We start from the raw sequence: 17407 nt of genomic DNA on the forward strand, positions 1-17407 counted from the left end.
ATATTACACTTATATTCCTATGATTCATGTTTTTAGATTTTGTTTGTTGTTGGCAGTATGTACTGCAGTACAATGTGGATGCAGAATTTTGTGTTCCACATACAACACAAATAGAGTACAGCATGAGCCCTCTGTATAGACACACCCAGCCACATACACAAGTTGTCGGATACACAACAATGGTGTGTGGAATCATCTCCGGGAAACAGGAAGAACAGCTACTTCCTACAGAGGAAATGTGGGGAGGCCAAACACCTCTCTCTTACATTGCTTTGTAAATCCACTCTTGTGTCTCAGCATATCTGTGAACAACACATTCATCGTCCTACCCAAGTACAGTACATACATTCACTCACAGCTGGAGCTGAATTATACACGCACCTTCAGAGCTGCTACCCAGGGATGTAAGGTGAGGATGTGTGATAGGATTACTTTATACAAAAACTTTGGATTGGCATGGTATCGGAATGGGCATTGTTCTGTGAGGTACAATGGCTGGCGTTTGTGCAAGGAGACTTATTTAAAGATTGCTTTTATTGGTTAAACTTTCTGTAGCTAAAAAAAAAATGCCCAGAAACGCTATGTGGACCACAAATGATTTTGGAAAGTCTTTTAGGATTTGTTTTTATTTTTCCTCTTGAATCCTAGAATATGGCTATACATTATGATTAGCACAAACCATTGTATATATCCTCATCTCTTTTGGAAATGTATCCCCCCTCTACCTAACAACTGGAATATTACATTCTCAATTAACTCACCCCCCCTCAATTATTACCTTTTGTATCACTTGCCTCACCCTTTAGATTTTAGGCTCTAAGAAGCAGGGCCCTCCTAAAACTTTTGTATGGAATTGTATTGTAACTGTACTTTCTCTTTATTTTGTAAAATTCTGTGCAAATTGCTGATACTATATCAATTTTATATAAAAAAATGATAATACTAAAAATAATATATAGAGGTGGACTATATTACAGCACATTTGTAGTAGTTTTTGTCTGGATTGAAGTAGATGTTGATTTCTTATATACTCCCTAGGCCAGGCCAGGCTCAGTGCTCTAAGTCAAGCCATGGCTCTCTACCTATAGTACTTTGAATGTGGAGTGCTTAGACATGGCTGCTTATTATCGTGATTATTGCCTCTAATACAGTTTTAGAACAACGATGTTAAAGCCTGGTTTGAATTGTGTTGTGTGTGCCATAGTTTGCATGTTTTTATGAATTGTGTTTTTTGTGTTGTGAATTATTACATACCTGTTGTAGAGTCACTCTGGTAAAACTGAGCCTCATAACAGATTTTGAAAGTCATGATAGGTTGAATAATATCTTTTTTTACTCACTAAATACTTGTTTTTGATTAGGGCATTAGCAGAAATTTGCTTGTGTGAGGCCATATGATGAAATCTTAAAATCCACTGAAGATCAGTACTGTTTGGGATTTTGATTTTCTATTTCATTACCTTTAGATTCTGCCTATAGCTTGAGGCCTATACTTCTAGAGTCCTATTAAATATCTTCTGCGCCTAATACAGTTAAAATCAAGTAGTATCTCTAGCTACTGACCCAATATTGCAAAATAGACAATATAACAAACATAAAGGGATAAAGGTGTAGTGCTTAAATCATAAATGGCATAAAACAATTGAAAGTCCACATCCAATATAGTAGTCCTGAAAGGTCTCACAGAGCATAGCTTGAAATAGTATACTTCTAGAATCATTTGCATGAAATTTCATATGATATGAAATTCAAAAACCAGTCTACCATCTGGTTTGTAAGACCCTTAAAGCGGTAGTAAACTGAAATAAAAATTAAGTGGACCCCCTGCAGGGGTAAGTTATAATGTACTAGTATGCATCACATACTAGCACACAATGACAGACTTACCTGTAAAGCGAATCCCTCCCGTGCAGCACTGTCACAGATCCCCGGTGCCACCATCTTCACCCGGTCTTCCTTCCGGGTTTGTGGGCCCCGTCTGTATGAATGGCTGCGATGACATCACCCCTATGCATGCACACGGGTGCCCTAGGCTCTGGCACAGCGTTCTGAAGGTACGGCACCGGCAAGTTCCCTCTGTTCCCTCTGTTCTTAGCTACATAAGAGCTGGGGGGAGGAGAAGCAGCAGTACACTGATCTTGCCAGTGAATGGCTAAGCAGGGGGGGGGGGGTGCGTGTCAGGACAAGTCTGAGTATTGGAGAAAAGCACACTGAGGTCCCAGCATAGCTAGAGAACTGACCACAGGATGCTCTCTTGCTTAGTGTGGTCAGTTTTTAATAGGAAAGCAAAGGGACTAGAAGGAACACCAGGGATTTCACATAAAGGAAGCAACACAAAGAGAAAAAGATACTTTCTCATACAAGTACATGGTACAGCAGCCACATATCAGGAATATGAATATGAAATGTTGGGGTAACAAATGATTTAATTTCCTACTCTAGAGACAAAACAGGAATTAAAAGGAAATCTTTAGAAAGTGAGTTCCCCTCTTACACAGTTGTCAACAGAACAGGTGCCCCTCTATTCCTTGGTGACAACTGCAATAGTTTAGACTTCCCATCATTTTTTGTTCCAATGAAAATGGCCAGGACAAACAGAAAGGGTGACTCTACATAGCGTGGAGCAATTAAAACCTGGGTTTTTATTGGGGGTTCTAATCCTTCTTCACTCCTCCTAAAACAAAAAAAAGACATTGATGGTATGTTCTGTATCTGTGGTGTTTTATTAAGTTCCAACATGTACAGTTATTTCAGAATTAATAATTCAGCAGTGTGATTCTTTCCATCTTAAAAAAAAAAAAAACAGCCCAGTTAAAGCAGACCTTGCAAAAAAAATAAAAAATGCAAGCTCCGCTTATTTTTTAGAACTCCATTGAGAAGAAACACCAGCAATATCCAAGAGCTTTGTGTCATAAGATTTGGGATCCTTAGCTTTCTCTGGACAAGGCAGAAGGGCTTGATTATTCTCACCTAGGAACTAAAGGTAAAAACCAGGGTATCAGGTAAATGTATTTTCAGTTTTCTCCAAAGGGTCCACTTTAGCCACTTCCCGCCCGCCTACCGTCAAATGATGGCAGGACGGTACGGCTATTGTTCTGGGACGCTGTCATATGATGGCGCACCAGAACATCCTCTCTCACACGCCCGCGGGGGCACGCAGTGCGGCGTTCGTGGCCGCGCAGTGTTGCTAGGACACAGCGCGACCCCAATCTTGGTAAAGAGCGAATGATTTGGCTGTTTACCCATGTGATCGGCTGTGTCCATGTAAATGAGGAATTGCCGTTTATTGGCTCTCCTCGCCTCACACTGTCAGAGTGTGTGGCGAGGAGAGCCAATCAGCGGCTCCTCCTCAAAGGGGAACCTAGAAAATGTAATCAGGGCACTGATCATCAGTGCCCTGATTACAGAAAAGCTCAAAAACAGTGCCCACAGTGCCCACCATCAGTGCCCGCATTCAGTGCCCACAGTGCCCACAATCAGTGCCCATAGTTTTGCCAGTCAGTGCCTGCTCATCTGTGCTGCCCATCAGTGTCCATCAGTGCTGTCCGTCAGTGCCCATCAGTGCCACCTGTCAGTGCTCATCAGTGCCACCCATCAGTGCTGCCCATCAGTGCCCATCATTGCAGCCCGTCAGTGCCCATCAGTGCTTCCTGTCAGTGCCCATCAGTGCCACCTTTCAGTGCCCACCAGTGCCACCTATCAGTGCTCATCAGTGCAGCCTATCAGTGCTCATCATTGCCACATATCAGTGCCACCTATCAGTGCCCATCAGTGCAGAATATTAGTATCTCCTCATCAGTGCCACCTCATCAGTGCCCATAAGTGCCACCTCATCAGTGTCCATCAATGCCGCCTCATCAGTGCACATCAGTGATGGAGAAAATTACTTATTTTCAAAACTTACTCACTGAAAATAAGAAAAACTTTTTTTCTTTTCTTTTTTTTTTTTTGTAAGAAATAAAAACCCAGAGGTGATTAAATACCACCAAAAGAAAGCTATATTTGTGTGAAAAAAATGATAAAAGATTTAATATGGGTACAGTGTAGCATGACCGCGCAATTGTCATTCAAAATGTGACAGCGCTGAAAGCTCAAAATTGGCCTGGGCAGGAAGGTGGTGAAAGTACAATGTATTGAAGTAGTTAAGATCTGAAGCTGGTGACATGGTGTACAATTGCTGTTGAGCTTATATAATTCCCTTTGTCTTACTGCATATATCTCATGGATTTATTCTGGGGGAATTTTTATAAGAAACACTGTGTTCTTTTTATTTTGTGCATTTTCAGTACAAGTAGTAATGCAACTACTCATATACTTCTATCCTGTAAAATTCTGCCTCTCTTGTCAGGCATCTATAGGTCTACATTTAATTTAATTTAAAAAAAAAAAAAGACAACTTCAAAAAGCCTTGTTTCTAAAAAATGTTGCATTAGCTGCAAATAGTATGGATAAGGCAGTAACAATAAATGAGCACAGATACTCCATCATGACTCATATGCTTGTGTTTATGTTTTTGTTGGCCTGTACTGGGAGATATATGTTGACCAGCCTTAACCAAGGTTCCTCCTAAGATTGCTAAGTCATTGAGCAGTAATCAATGAAGAATTGATCTCCTACCTAAACTGATCATCTCACCAATGCAAGAGGGACATTTTCCATTCACTATTACTGTTATTAGGAGGCTTGTACTGGGAGATATACAGTATGTAGACCACACTTTCTCATCCAGGGTTCCTCCTGATAATTCTAGGGGTTCCTTGAGCAGTGAGCAATGAAAAATTACCACCAACAAAGGGAGTTGGATCTACATTGACTTCTAACGTTAGGGCACACCATACATTTTCCTATCTACATTTTGTGTTGTTGTTGTTAATATTATTATTCATTTAATTTAAAGTGATTGTAAACGATCAGCTTGTAAAACAATCCATTTAGAGCCAGTTCACACTTGGGCGACTTGTCAGGCGACCTGGTCGCCTGACAAGTCGCCGCGGGTCGCCTGCCATAGATTAGCACAGGACCCGTTCTAATAGGAGCGACACAAGTCGCTCCGACTTAGAAAAAGGGTCCTGAGCTACTTTGGAGCGACCTGCATTGACTTCAATAATATGAAGTCCGTGCATGCCGCTCCAAGGTCGCGGTGCGAGCTGCGCACCGCGACTTCACAGGTCGCCCCGGCAAGTCGGGTCGCGCCTATGTGAACCGGCTCTCAGTTCAAAATAGAAATGAAAGGCAAAACATTTGTTTATAGATATTAAAAAACATTATCAATACCTTTTTTCCCCTTTTTTTTATAAGTGATCACTAGTGTTGGGCGAACGGTTCGGCCCAAGCATAAGTTCAGGCCAAACATTTGCCTATGACTGTTCGCTGAACACCTGAATTTTCAGGGTGTTCACTGGGTGTTCACCCCGCCAAACATCCTGCAATGCACTGCACGTTGCACACTGCATTCTGCACCCTAATTTGGGCAAAGCTTTGCCCAATCAGGACGCAGTGTAAGCTTGCTGTCCTTAAGAACTGATTAGTCATCAGCTGTCAACGAGCTTCCCTGCTGACAGCTGAAAATAAAAAATAGAAAAACAGTGTGGTGTGGCCCTTTGGGTCTGGTATAGATTTTAAGGGGAACCTCACGCCAAATTAAAAAAAAAAAAGGCATGGCCCCCCCCAAATCCATACCAGACTCTTATCCGAGCATTCAGCATGGCAGGTCAGGAAAGGCCACTTACTCATCCCCCCGCCCCCCCCCCCTCCGGCACCATACAAGGCCACATGCCCTCAACATGGGGGGTGCTTGTCTTAGGAGGAGTGTGTCTTTAGGAATATTTGACCATTCTTCCAGAAGCACATTTGTGAGGTCAGGCACTGATGTGGACCAGAAGGCCTGGCTCGCAGTCTCCACTCTAAATCATCTGAAAGATGTTTTATCGGGTTGAGGCCAGTCAAGTTCCTCCACCCCAAACGTACTCATCCATGTCTTTATGGACCTTGCTTTGTGCACTGGTCCTAATCAGTTGTCTTTCAGGGGTTGGGCATGACTCCTTAGTTTCAGTAAAGGGAACTCTTAAGGTGTCAGCATACCAAAACGTTTTGGACAATTTCATGCTCCTAACTTTGTGGGAACAGTTTGGGGATGGCCCATTTCTGTATCAACATGACTGCACACCAGTGCAGAAAGCAAGGTCCATAAAGACATGGATGATGGGGTGGAGACACTTGACTGGCCTGCACAGAGTAATGACCTCAACCCAATAGAACACCTTTGGGATGAATTAGAGTGGAGACTGCGAGCCATGTTTTCTCGTCCAACATCAGTGCATGACCTCACAAATGCGCTTTTGGAAGAATGGTCAAACATCCACATAGACACACTCCTAAACCTTGTAGGCAGCATTTCCAGAAGAGTTGAAGCTGTTATAGCTGCAAAAGGTGGACCAACTCAATATTGAACCCTACGGACCAAGACTGGGGTGCCATTAAAATTCATGTGCTTGTAAAGGCAGACGTCCCAAACTTTTTGGTAATATAGTGTATGTAAAACTTTGTTCAGTTTACTCATTATGTTAACGTACTGTGAGCTGTAGGTATAATAATTTTTATCAGGAGTCCACCGGAATGGTAATATTATTTCAAGGGTTCCTTAGTGGTAAGAAGGTTGAGAAAGACCGTCATTGCTGATTTCTCCTTCCTAGATCTTAGTTGTTTGACTGTCATTCAGATCCTCTGCTATCATTGTTTTCTGAGCCAATGGTCTAGAACAGGAATGCAGATCAGGAGTTCTGATGAGCATGTCATGAGGATTCCCCCTAGACTCCATACACAATACACAGGATGTCCATCAGGGTGACTACAGACAGTTGGAATTTCACAAAGAAACAAGTGTGTTTTCATATTTTCCCCTGCTTGTCAGATCTTGCTATCCTAAAAATAACACTTAGCCATTGAATTGTTATTTTTTCATTATGTAGTAATTGCTTAGATTCATCAGCACTGTTTATAAATAAAATGCCTCCTGGTTTGAAACGGTAATCTATTTTAGCAGTGAAACTAGCAATTACTGTAACACCTTTAAGATAATTGTGTTCTCAGGCAAGCTATGCTTTCTCTGTTCAAAATACTCAGGCTGGCCACACATGGCCCAATATAATCAAGCTGCATGCAACAATCGGGCTGTAATTAGTGTGAAGCCATCTTTATTAGAAAATCTCTCTGTCACTGATTGCCAGTCATTCCCCATTTTATTTTTTATTAGAAAAAGGAACACACTTTATTCTAGACATAAACATCATTCATCGATCAATCAGATTGGAAATACATTTTCAACTGGCCCCGCAGCGCCCAAGTTGGTCTAATTGTACCATACTATCCATTGTGCTAGGTGAGATTTCTGTGTATTCATGGCCATCAGCACAATAATATTTTACTAATAGTACATTTTTCTTAACCTCCCTGGCGGTATGATTCTTTCAGATTTTAGGTGCTGAAAGCAGTACCATTATTTTGCATGTAGTTCTTAAGAATGAGCAGCCAAAAACAACTATTTACATATGATTTTTTTTACTGTGCGTTATTTTTTATAACATCTTGGGTATGATAAAGTTTGAAACACAAAATCATAAATTATAATATAATAAAAAACTATAAATAAGTTAAAGCATGTATGTATGTACATATATATATATATATATATATATATATATATATATATATATATATATATATATATATATATATACTGTGTGTATATATATATATATATATATATATATATATATATATATATATATATATATATACTGTGTATATATATGTATATATATATATATATACGTATATATATATATATATATATATATACGTATATATATATATATATATATATATACGTATATATATATATATATATATATATATATATATATATATATATATGTATGTATATATATATATATATATATATATATATACATAAAAAGTACAGTAAAACTGCAGGAAAGGGCACTGGGGGGCAATCGAATGTGAATTTATTTTATTTTGCATTGTATCAGTGTGTTTGGTGTGTTTTACATTTGAATTTGCCGCCGGTTCCACCCCCCTGCGAACGTCACGTCGCAGGAGACGGAAGCCGGGGCACAGAGAGCATCGGGAGGAAGAGTAACCCCTCTACCAGGATCCAGCGATCTTCCTAGCGGTGCCCCGAGTGTGGCTCGGGGGTTACCGCTTTTGGCACTGAAATTTAACCCCGAGCCACACTCGGGAATACCGCTAGGAAGGTAATAAAACAGTCTTTTCATTGTATGCTGTGTATGAAAGTAAATGCAACAAAGCTGTAAGAATCTGTTGCATTTTAGATTGAATTATTGCTTGAACTAGATGCACTTGTGTCTTTTTTTCAACCAGACTAAGATGTGAGCCACATCTTGACGAATGTTCAAAGGTCAAGGCTCCCAATGCTGATATTTCTGTTTTTAGAAGACTCTGGTTGGTTAACTCCAATTTTTCTTTTATAACATAGAGCAGGGATCTCCAAACTTTCTAATCAAAGGGCCAGTTTACTGCTCTTCAGATTTTAGGGGGGCCGGAGTGTGGCCAGTGTACCCATATGGAAGAAAAATATATTTCCAATATATTTAGCGAAAAATTTTTTGAAATATATTGAATATGGCCAAAATTGTAGCATTTCAAATATACTTCCAATATATTTGGGGGGGGGGGGAATTAAGAATGTTTTTTTAAAATATATTTTTCTTCCATGTGGGTAAGTAGAAATGTCCTGGCAATAGTAGGTGTAAACAATGTAAAACCAAGGAAAAAAATCTGCGCTTACATCAAAAATAAAATAAAAAGGCAGCAACTTAGGTGCAAGAAAAACACAATAACAAACCAAACTAAAGAACAAACAATTTCCGGGGAAATTGTGGGAAGTGTTCTTGCCGCCACCACACTAGTTTAGAATATTCCGTCATTCATTCCTGAACATGTTAATGTAATATTTGTGTAGGTGGCCTTAAAAATAAGGGAGTGGCAGCAGTTTGGAAATTGAAGATTTCTTCGCTTCCCCTCTCGGAATCTTCATCTCCACTCTAGTTTTGATTCCTATGGGGCCAATTTCGGCCAATTTTGCCAAACGTTCGGCGAAACCTTCCTAAAAGTAATAGCAACGCAATTGGGATCGTTTTGGTATATTTCTTGTCTATGTAGTGTAAAAACTGTGGGAGGAGTTAGGGTGCCAATTTTCCAATAGGTTTTCAGTATAATAAGAATAATATATATGTGTAAGAATATTAAGTGTACTTGCCATAGGCAAGAACACTTAAATATCAAAAAAGTTGCGTTATATAATGTGACAGAGGTCAATAGCTAATTAACAATAATAAATGTCCAAATTATGAAAATAGACCATAATGTGAAAAAAAGTCCATAAAGGTGATTAAATGAAAAACACCAGTGACTAGGTCCAAACAGGTAAATTAGCCGCGAAGCAGCTGTGCAGCTGTGTAATTTTTCTGTGATAAAAAACCTTCACCACAAAAAGTCATTCCTCCACCAAGCTAAATGGCCTCTTACCAGAAAATTGTGACCTACAAGGTCATCAACACTTGTGGCATAACCCAGCAGGGGCCTCTGGGATCAGAAACATCCTGAGTTATATGGATCCAAGGGTTAGTTAACACCACGTAAACCTCCAAGTCCACCTTTACTCACTACGTGTAGAGTCTCTGATTCCTACCAATCGGTGACCGATCTCTCTGGAAGTTTCTCCTTCATCTTCTTATCTGTCTCTGACTGCAGCACCATTTTTTTCACATTATGGTCTATTTTCATAATTTGGACATTTATTCATAATGATTAGTTATTGATTTCTGTCACATTATATAGTGCAACATTTTTTTATATATTAGGTGTAAACAATGCCCTGTCTTTGGTATTAGGGGGAGGAATAGTGCCCCATCATTGGTGTCCGTTGGAGAAATAGTGCCCCATCTGAACCAGTGGGAGGAATAGTGCTCTATTGTTAGTGTGAGGGAAAGGAATAGTGCCTCAAGGGCCAGATGAAGGCAAGCAAAGGGCCACATTTGGCCCCTGGGCAACAGTTTGGAGACCACTGTTATAGAGTTTCCTACATTCTGTGTAATGTAAGCTAGAGAACCATGCAGTAAAAGTGCCTTAGAGTTGGGTAGGCAGAGCTTGGAGCACAGATGCTGAAGTTTCTTCACCCAAATATCTGAGATATATTACGAGGATGTGGATAGGTCAGTGAACTGACCCTTTAAAATATGCTATACTTCCCCTGTCTGTTAATGTTTAGTCCAAACTGGCGGCCATTTGAAGGCTGTTTTGAGGATTTTCCACCCTTTCGCAATAGCCCTTCTCCAAATTTACTAGCAGGCTAAAGGGGTGAGTTCAAAATGCCATAGATATGATTGTTCGCAGTGTAGCAATTTTAACTTGCCATGTTGTTTTCGGCAGGCACAAGCGTGAACCATTCAAGTAAATGCAACATGGCTGCAACATGGTAGATTGGCATTTTAGGGTCAAAGAAGGCAGTGAGGAGGCAACAAGTCACCCCATTCACTAACAGAGGAGGGGGGCAGACCTAGCGGCATGACAGAACTCGTAAGAGCTGGCACAGCCTCTCAATGATATCACAGAGGAAAAAAGCCCCACGGCTTTAGAGAAGAGGATCTCAGCAGGACAATGCTGGATCTGCTGTGTGGGTGAGTATCTAACTGTAAAAGTATCTAAAAAGTATCTAAGCAGGGGAGGAAAAAAAATTATGGGGGGGAGGGGGGGGGTGGAATTCATCTTTAACATCATTATGAAGGAGACACAGCTGTAGTATAGCATAGCATATGTAGTGTAGTTCTTAATCCCTTAGAGCTATCCTTGAAAAACAATATTGATACTGGTTAATATATTTATCTTTTTTTTTCCCTTAAACTAATGTCATACCACCAAAATTACTTAAACTGCAGACTCAGCAAAAAATGTTTTTCCCATTTTATATCTAGTAAATTGTAGCACAAAGGTGCATAGCGCCATAGTTGTTTTGTCCATACTTTTGCCTATCAAATAATTTGTTTCGCTCTACGTAATGCGTCTTCCTTAATGCAGCCAGCATCTACAGTATATGAATAACTGCATTTCTTACATAGCAGTTGCTGGAAGGGAAGAGGGGGGCTTGCATCCTTTCCTTTCTACACTTTGCTGACCAATACCAAGCAGGACTCTGTTTTGCAATGGCAAAAGAATGACAAAATAAAGGAAAACAATTAGGCATAATAATAAAATAAAAAGCCTAATTTCTGTATGACCTGGCACAATCATTTTTTGAATATTACAAAAGAATTTTAGTCTAAACAAAACATTTTCTGTGGTTTATAATGAAGGGTTTGTTTGGATTTCTAAGTACACCATATCTTATCTATACCTTCTTCTTTGAAGCTGGAAGGACTGCTAGTTGTCTGATATCCTAAACCAGACAGCTAGATAGATGTGCTGCTCAGAGACATCATGTATCACTGCACAAGCCCATCACTGGCTTGCCGAGGAATCCATCCACATGTGCTTAAATGTTTAGGACCAGGAAATCTCTTTCATTGGTTTTATTGCTGTTTGTGTCAGAAATGTCCCCACAGACAGGAAAAAACAGCCTTTGGCAGTTGTCATTAGAACCAGGGCTGGCCCAAGACATTGTGCTGCCTGGGTCCAAGAATGAAATGCTGCCCCCCCCCCCAAAAAAAAAAAATGCATGCCCTCCAAGAGACCCCCACATTCTATAGGACTATGAAAGCAGTCAGAGGAGTGTGAGTGTGTACGGAGTGACAGCAAGAGAAGGACAGAGCAGTAGACACTGGGCAGATGAGTGCACCAGGCTTTCTACTGTCTATAGTGCCACAGTGCCCTGCAGGGCTGCGAGCATGGTACAGGAGAATGCAGTGCTGCGGCATGGTACAGGAGAATGCAGTGCTGCGGACATGGTACAGGAGAATGTAGGGCTGTGGGCATGGTACGGGAGAAGGCCGTGCTGCGGACATGGTACAGGAGAATGTAGGGCTGCAGGCATGGTACAGGAGAATGCAGGGCTGCGGACATGGTACAGGAGAATGTAGGGCTGCGGGCATGGTACCGGAGAATGTAGGGCTGCGGGCATGGTACAGGAGAATGCAGTGCTGCGGGCATAATACAGAAGAATGCAGGTCTGTAGGCATGGTACAGGAGAAAACAGGGCTGTGGGCATGGTACAGGAGAATGCAGGGCTGCGGGCATGGTACAGGAGAATGCAGGGCTGCGGACATGGTACAGGAGAATGCAGGGATGCGGACATGTTACAGGAGAATGCAGGGCTGCGGGCATGGTACAGGAGAATGCGGGGCTGCGGGCATGGTACAGAAGAATGTGGGGCCGTGGGCATGGTACAGGAGAATGCGGGGCTGCGGGCATGGTACAGGAGAATGTGGGGCTGCGGGCATGGTACAGGAGAATGCGGGGCTGCGGGCATGGTACAGGAGAATGCAGGGCTGTGGGCATGGTGCAGGAGAATGCGGGGCTGCGGGCATGGTACAGGAGAATGCAGGGTGCGGGCATGGTGCATGAGAATGCAGGGCTGTGGGCATGGTACAGGAGAATGCGGGGCTGCGGGCATGGTACAGGAGAATGCGGGGCTGCGGGCATGGTACAGGAGAATGCGGGGCTGTGGGCATGGTACAGGAGAATGCAGGGCTGTGGGCATGGTACAGGAGAATGCGGGTCTGCGGGCATGGTACAGGAGAATGCGGGGCTGCGGGCATGGTACAGGAGAATGCAGGGTGCGGGTATGATGCATGAGAATGCAGGGCTGTGGGCATGGTGCAGGAGAATACGGGGCTGCGGGCATGGTGCAAGAGAATGCAGTGCTGCGGGCATGGTAGAGGAGAATGCGGGTCTGCGGGCATACTACAGGAGATGCAGTGCTGCATCTTCTGTAGTATGCCTGAAGCCCCACATAATGGCAGGTAGTGTGGCTGTGTGTGGAGCAGTCTCACTTACCTGTTCCTAAAGGGCGCATTAGGATTTAAAAATGGCGCCGCCCAGCGCCAAAAAAAAAGGTCCGCGGCCGGCCTGACATGCACACTGCGCATGCGCCGCCGCTCGGTAAAGTCCGTACATGTTCGGCTATTCCCGGAAATAGCCAAACGTTTACAGGCTTTTCCGAGCGGCGGCAGCACATGCGCAGGGTGCATGTCAGTCCGGTCGCTGAACTTTTTTTTTTTTTTTTTTAGCTAGCCGAAGAAGAGAAGAGGCGGCCAGGGGCCGCCCCTTTCTCTGTGCCGCCTGGGTCCCATGGTCCCACCGGGACCATTGGTAGGGCCGGCCCTGATTAGAACCAATGTGTTCATTGGCAGACTCCCTCTCACCTCCTTCTTCTGTGAGAGCTGTCAACAAGGTTTTTCCTTCACTCTCTGCTCCCTTGACATCTGGGACACAGACAGGTTTAAAAAAACCTAACAGAGGTTCAAACACTTATCCATTTGGCCCACTCCACTTTAAAGCTAAATTCCAGGAATTCAGTTCCTTTTCTAAAAAATGAAGGTACACTATGAGTTAGGTCCAGCGAGGTGCATGACACCTCCTGGCAGGGGCGGACTGACAACTCATGGGGCCCCAGGGTGCTAGGGGATCATGGGACCCTCAGCTTTAAAGATGGCCACCACACAGCAGCGATCTTTTTGATGCAACATTAATGTGGCAGAGCCTCGTGGAGGGGCACCTTGCTTGGCGACATGCAAAGTGGCAGGAGACTTAAAGCTGGCGACCCAATAAAGGTACCAGGAGCCTCTCATGGGCACTGCCACCTAACAGCATTATGGGCCCCTGGGGAAAGTAATGCACTGGGGCCCTTAACAGGGAGAAGGTGACCTGTGACACGTATAACCACAGTACGCAGTGGGTGTGGCTAAATAATGCCAGATATTGGGTGTGGCTTTTTAGTCTGATTAGAAACGTAAGTTTGAATTTTTTACAATTTTTTTATTATAATTTTTTTATTACAATTTTTATTTTTTTAACAACTCTGTTGGGGGTGGGGGTGAGGGAGGCTTTGGTGAGATATCAGAGGTCCAAACAGACCCCCCAAAGTCTCACTTTTTAGACAGGGACTGAGGAAAGATCCCCCACTCCCTTTCTCTGCAGCCTCAGTTGCACTGAAGATGAATGAACAGGAGACAGAGGCTTCTGCCCATTTATAAACTGAAGCATAGTAAACACAATTAACTATGCTCAGTAATGAATGAATATGGTGCAATATGCAACCCCCAAACACTCTGTGTATGTCCAGATAATGTGACGGTATTCTTATGACCATTCTATTTAACCATGTGTTATCCAAACTTTGTACAATCAAAAGTGTAAACTCAACACATAAACTAAATACTCTATGGCCAAGTTCAGCTCTATGCATGTGGGTAATGCATGCAAAAGTGTATGCTTTCCCAATATGCACAGAGAAATAAGCTGCCCTTTAGCAGATGTACAGCCTTTCTATTAATTGTTAATGGAACCCCCATGCACCTGCAAATGTGCGTATGAAACTGGACTTTTTCATGACTTTTCCATGTTGCTTGCGTGTAGGGCAGCCCATTAAAATGAATGGTCTGCCCTACACGTGATATGTGAAAAACAGGCCCATGCTTGGTTACACCTGTAGGTGTGAACCACGTCTAACTGTTAGCACATAAAACAAAAATACCAATCCTCTATAAACATAAATGATTCTCTAAATGATCAGTGTTCATACAGTTGTGCTATCATACAAACAGCCGTGAACACTGTGCTATGATATGTTTATTGAGGAATGTTATTTTGTATATGCAGTGCATCCGGAAAGTATTCACAGCGATTCCCTTTTTCCACATTTTGTTATGTTACAGTCTTATTCTAAAATGGAATAAATTCATTATTTTCCTCAAAATTCTACAAACAATACCCCATAATGACAACGTAAAAGAAGTTTGTTTGAAATCTTTGCAAATGTATTAAAAAACAAAAAATAAATAAAAAAATAAATCCCATGTACATAAATATCACAGCCTTTGCTCAATACTTTTTTGAAGCACCTTTGGCACCAATTACAGCCTCAAGCCTTTTTGAGTATGATGCTACAATGTTGGCACACCTATTTTTGGGCGGTTTTTCCCATTCTCCTTTGCAGGACCTCTCAAGCTCCATCAGGTTGGATGGGGAGTGACAGTGCACAGCCATTTTCAGATCTCTCCAGAGATGTTCAATTGGGTTCAGGTCTGGGCTCTGGCTGTAACACTTAAGGACATTCACAGAGTTGTCCCGTAGCCACTCCTTTGTTATCTTGGCTGTGTGCTTAGGGTAGTTGTCCTGTTGGAAGATGAACCTTCGCCCCAGTCTGAGGTCCAGAGCGCTCTGGAGCAGGTTTTTATCAAGGATGTCTCTGTACATTGCTGCATTCAACTTTCCCTCAATCCTGACTAGTCTCCCAGTTCCTGCCGCTTAAAAACATCCTCACAGCATGTTGCTGCCACCACCATGCTTCACTGTAGGGATGGTATTGACCAGGTGATGAGCAGTGCCTGGTTTCCTCCAGACATGACACTTGCCATTCAGGCCAAAGAGTTCAATCTTTGTTTCATAAGTCCAGAGAATTTTGTTTCTCGTGGTCTGAGAGTCCTTCAGGTGCCCTTTGGCAAACTCCAGGTCGGCTGTCATGTGCCTTTTACTGTGGAGGGGCATCCGTCTGGTCACTCTACCATACAGTTCTGATTGGTGGAGTGCTGCAGAGATGGTTGTTCTTCTGGAAGGTTCTCCTCTCTCCACAGAGAAACGCTGGAGCTCTGTCAGAGTGACCATTGGGTTCTTGGTCACCTCCCTGACTAAGGCCCTTCTCCACTGATCGCTCAGTTTGGTCGGGCTTCCTGCTCTAGGAAGAGTCCTGGTGTGTTCAAACTTTTTCCATTTATGAATGATGGAGGCCACTGTGCTCATTGGGACCTTCAATGCTGCAGAAATGTTTCTGTACCCTTCCCCAGATCTGTGCCTAAATACAATCCTGTCTCGGACATTCCTTGGACTTCATGACTTGATTTGTGCTCTGACATGCACTGGTAACTGTGGGACCTTATATAGACAGGTGTGTGCCTTTACAAATCATGTCCAATCAACTGAATTTACCACAGGTGGACTCCAATCAAGTAGTAAAATCGTTTTAAGGATGATCAATGGAAACAGGATGCACCTGAGCTCAATTTTATCATGGAAAGGCTGTGCTACTTTGGCCCCTTTCACACGCGCTGTCTGATCAGGTCCCTGTCAGTTTATCAGGCAGACCAGACCAGATGCTCCATGCACCCCTATGGAGCGGCAGATGTAAGCGTTGACATGTTTGCTGACACCCGCTGCTGTCCGATCCTGTTCGTGAAATCTGGTTGGATGGAGATGTCTGTCAGCTAGGGGGGGGGGGGGGGCTGAAAACTCTGCCGGCTCCAACACACACAGTCCTGTCCTCACGCCCCCCCCCCCCCCCTGCTATTTCAACCCTACTTGTCCCCTTAACCCATCACATGTTCACACAAAAACTTTTCTCCTGACATGACACTTTGCCAGTTATTGTGTGCAGCTTACCTCCCCATACAGACTTTCCTCACACAGCTCACCTCTCTCCCTGCATGTAGTGTGAGGCTGCAGTAGCTATGCTCCTACCCCAGGTTCTCCCTTCACATGGCACTGAAGATAGGAGGGGGAATGTGACTGAGGGAGGCCACAGAGCAAGTGTACCTGACACTGCTGGCTGGGGAGACAGAACAAAAATACAGAACTTCTAAATACATACACGGCCGGGCGGTGTATGTATTTAGAAGCAATGACACTGCTGCTGACAAACCCCGGGACTGAGCTGTAGCCGAACACCTTCCTAAAGAGCGTGACTGTCCCGGCTCATGGGGCCCCCTACTGGCCTCAGGCCCTTGGGCAGTGCCCGATTGCCCTAATGGTCAGTCCGACCCTGCCTCCTGGGCTTATCTCCATTATTTACATCTGATGACTATCGCTGTATTTCTGGGAGCTCTACAATGATGCTTCCTGTCTAAGCATCTTCAACATTAGAGTCGGGTAGCTGCTAATATGCCTGCACCTCTCTATTCTTCTGCCCAATCACAGAATCCTTATTCCCAAAATACAAAGGCTTCTCTGAATGGGCTGCATAGGGAGGGGCAGGCAAAGCTGCTCTGTGTGCTTCTCTCTCCTCTCTCACTGCCCTTAGTGTCAGTGAGTTCTCCAGCAGAGCCTACAATCTGACAGATATTAATAATAGAGATAAGTTCAGGAGATGTCATGCAGCTCCTTGGACCTAACTCATAGTATGTCTGCACTTTTTATAAATTCCTGGAATTCTGCCTTAAGA

At 43.1% G+C, this 17407-nt stretch overlaps 1 protein-coding gene across 1 annotated transcript in view; it reads left to right on the forward strand.

Moving 5' to 3' along the window:
* The first annotated feature begins 326 nt into the window (after positions 1–326).
* The window catches only part of SHANK3 (SH3 and multiple ankyrin repeat domains 3), a 669097-nt gene continuing 652016 nt past the window's right edge, over positions 327–17407 (forward strand). The window contains exon 1 of the mRNA XM_082255276.1: positions 327–409. The gene's annotated coding sequence lies outside the window, so the exon portion shown is untranslated. The remainder of the gene's footprint in view (positions 410–17407) is intronic.

Source organism: Pelophylax lessonae (assembly GCF_965119305.1).
Source record: "Pelophylax lessonae genome assembly, chromosome: 4".
Taxonomy (NCBI): Eukaryota; Metazoa; Chordata; class Amphibia; order Anura; family Ranidae; genus Pelophylax; species Pelophylax lessonae.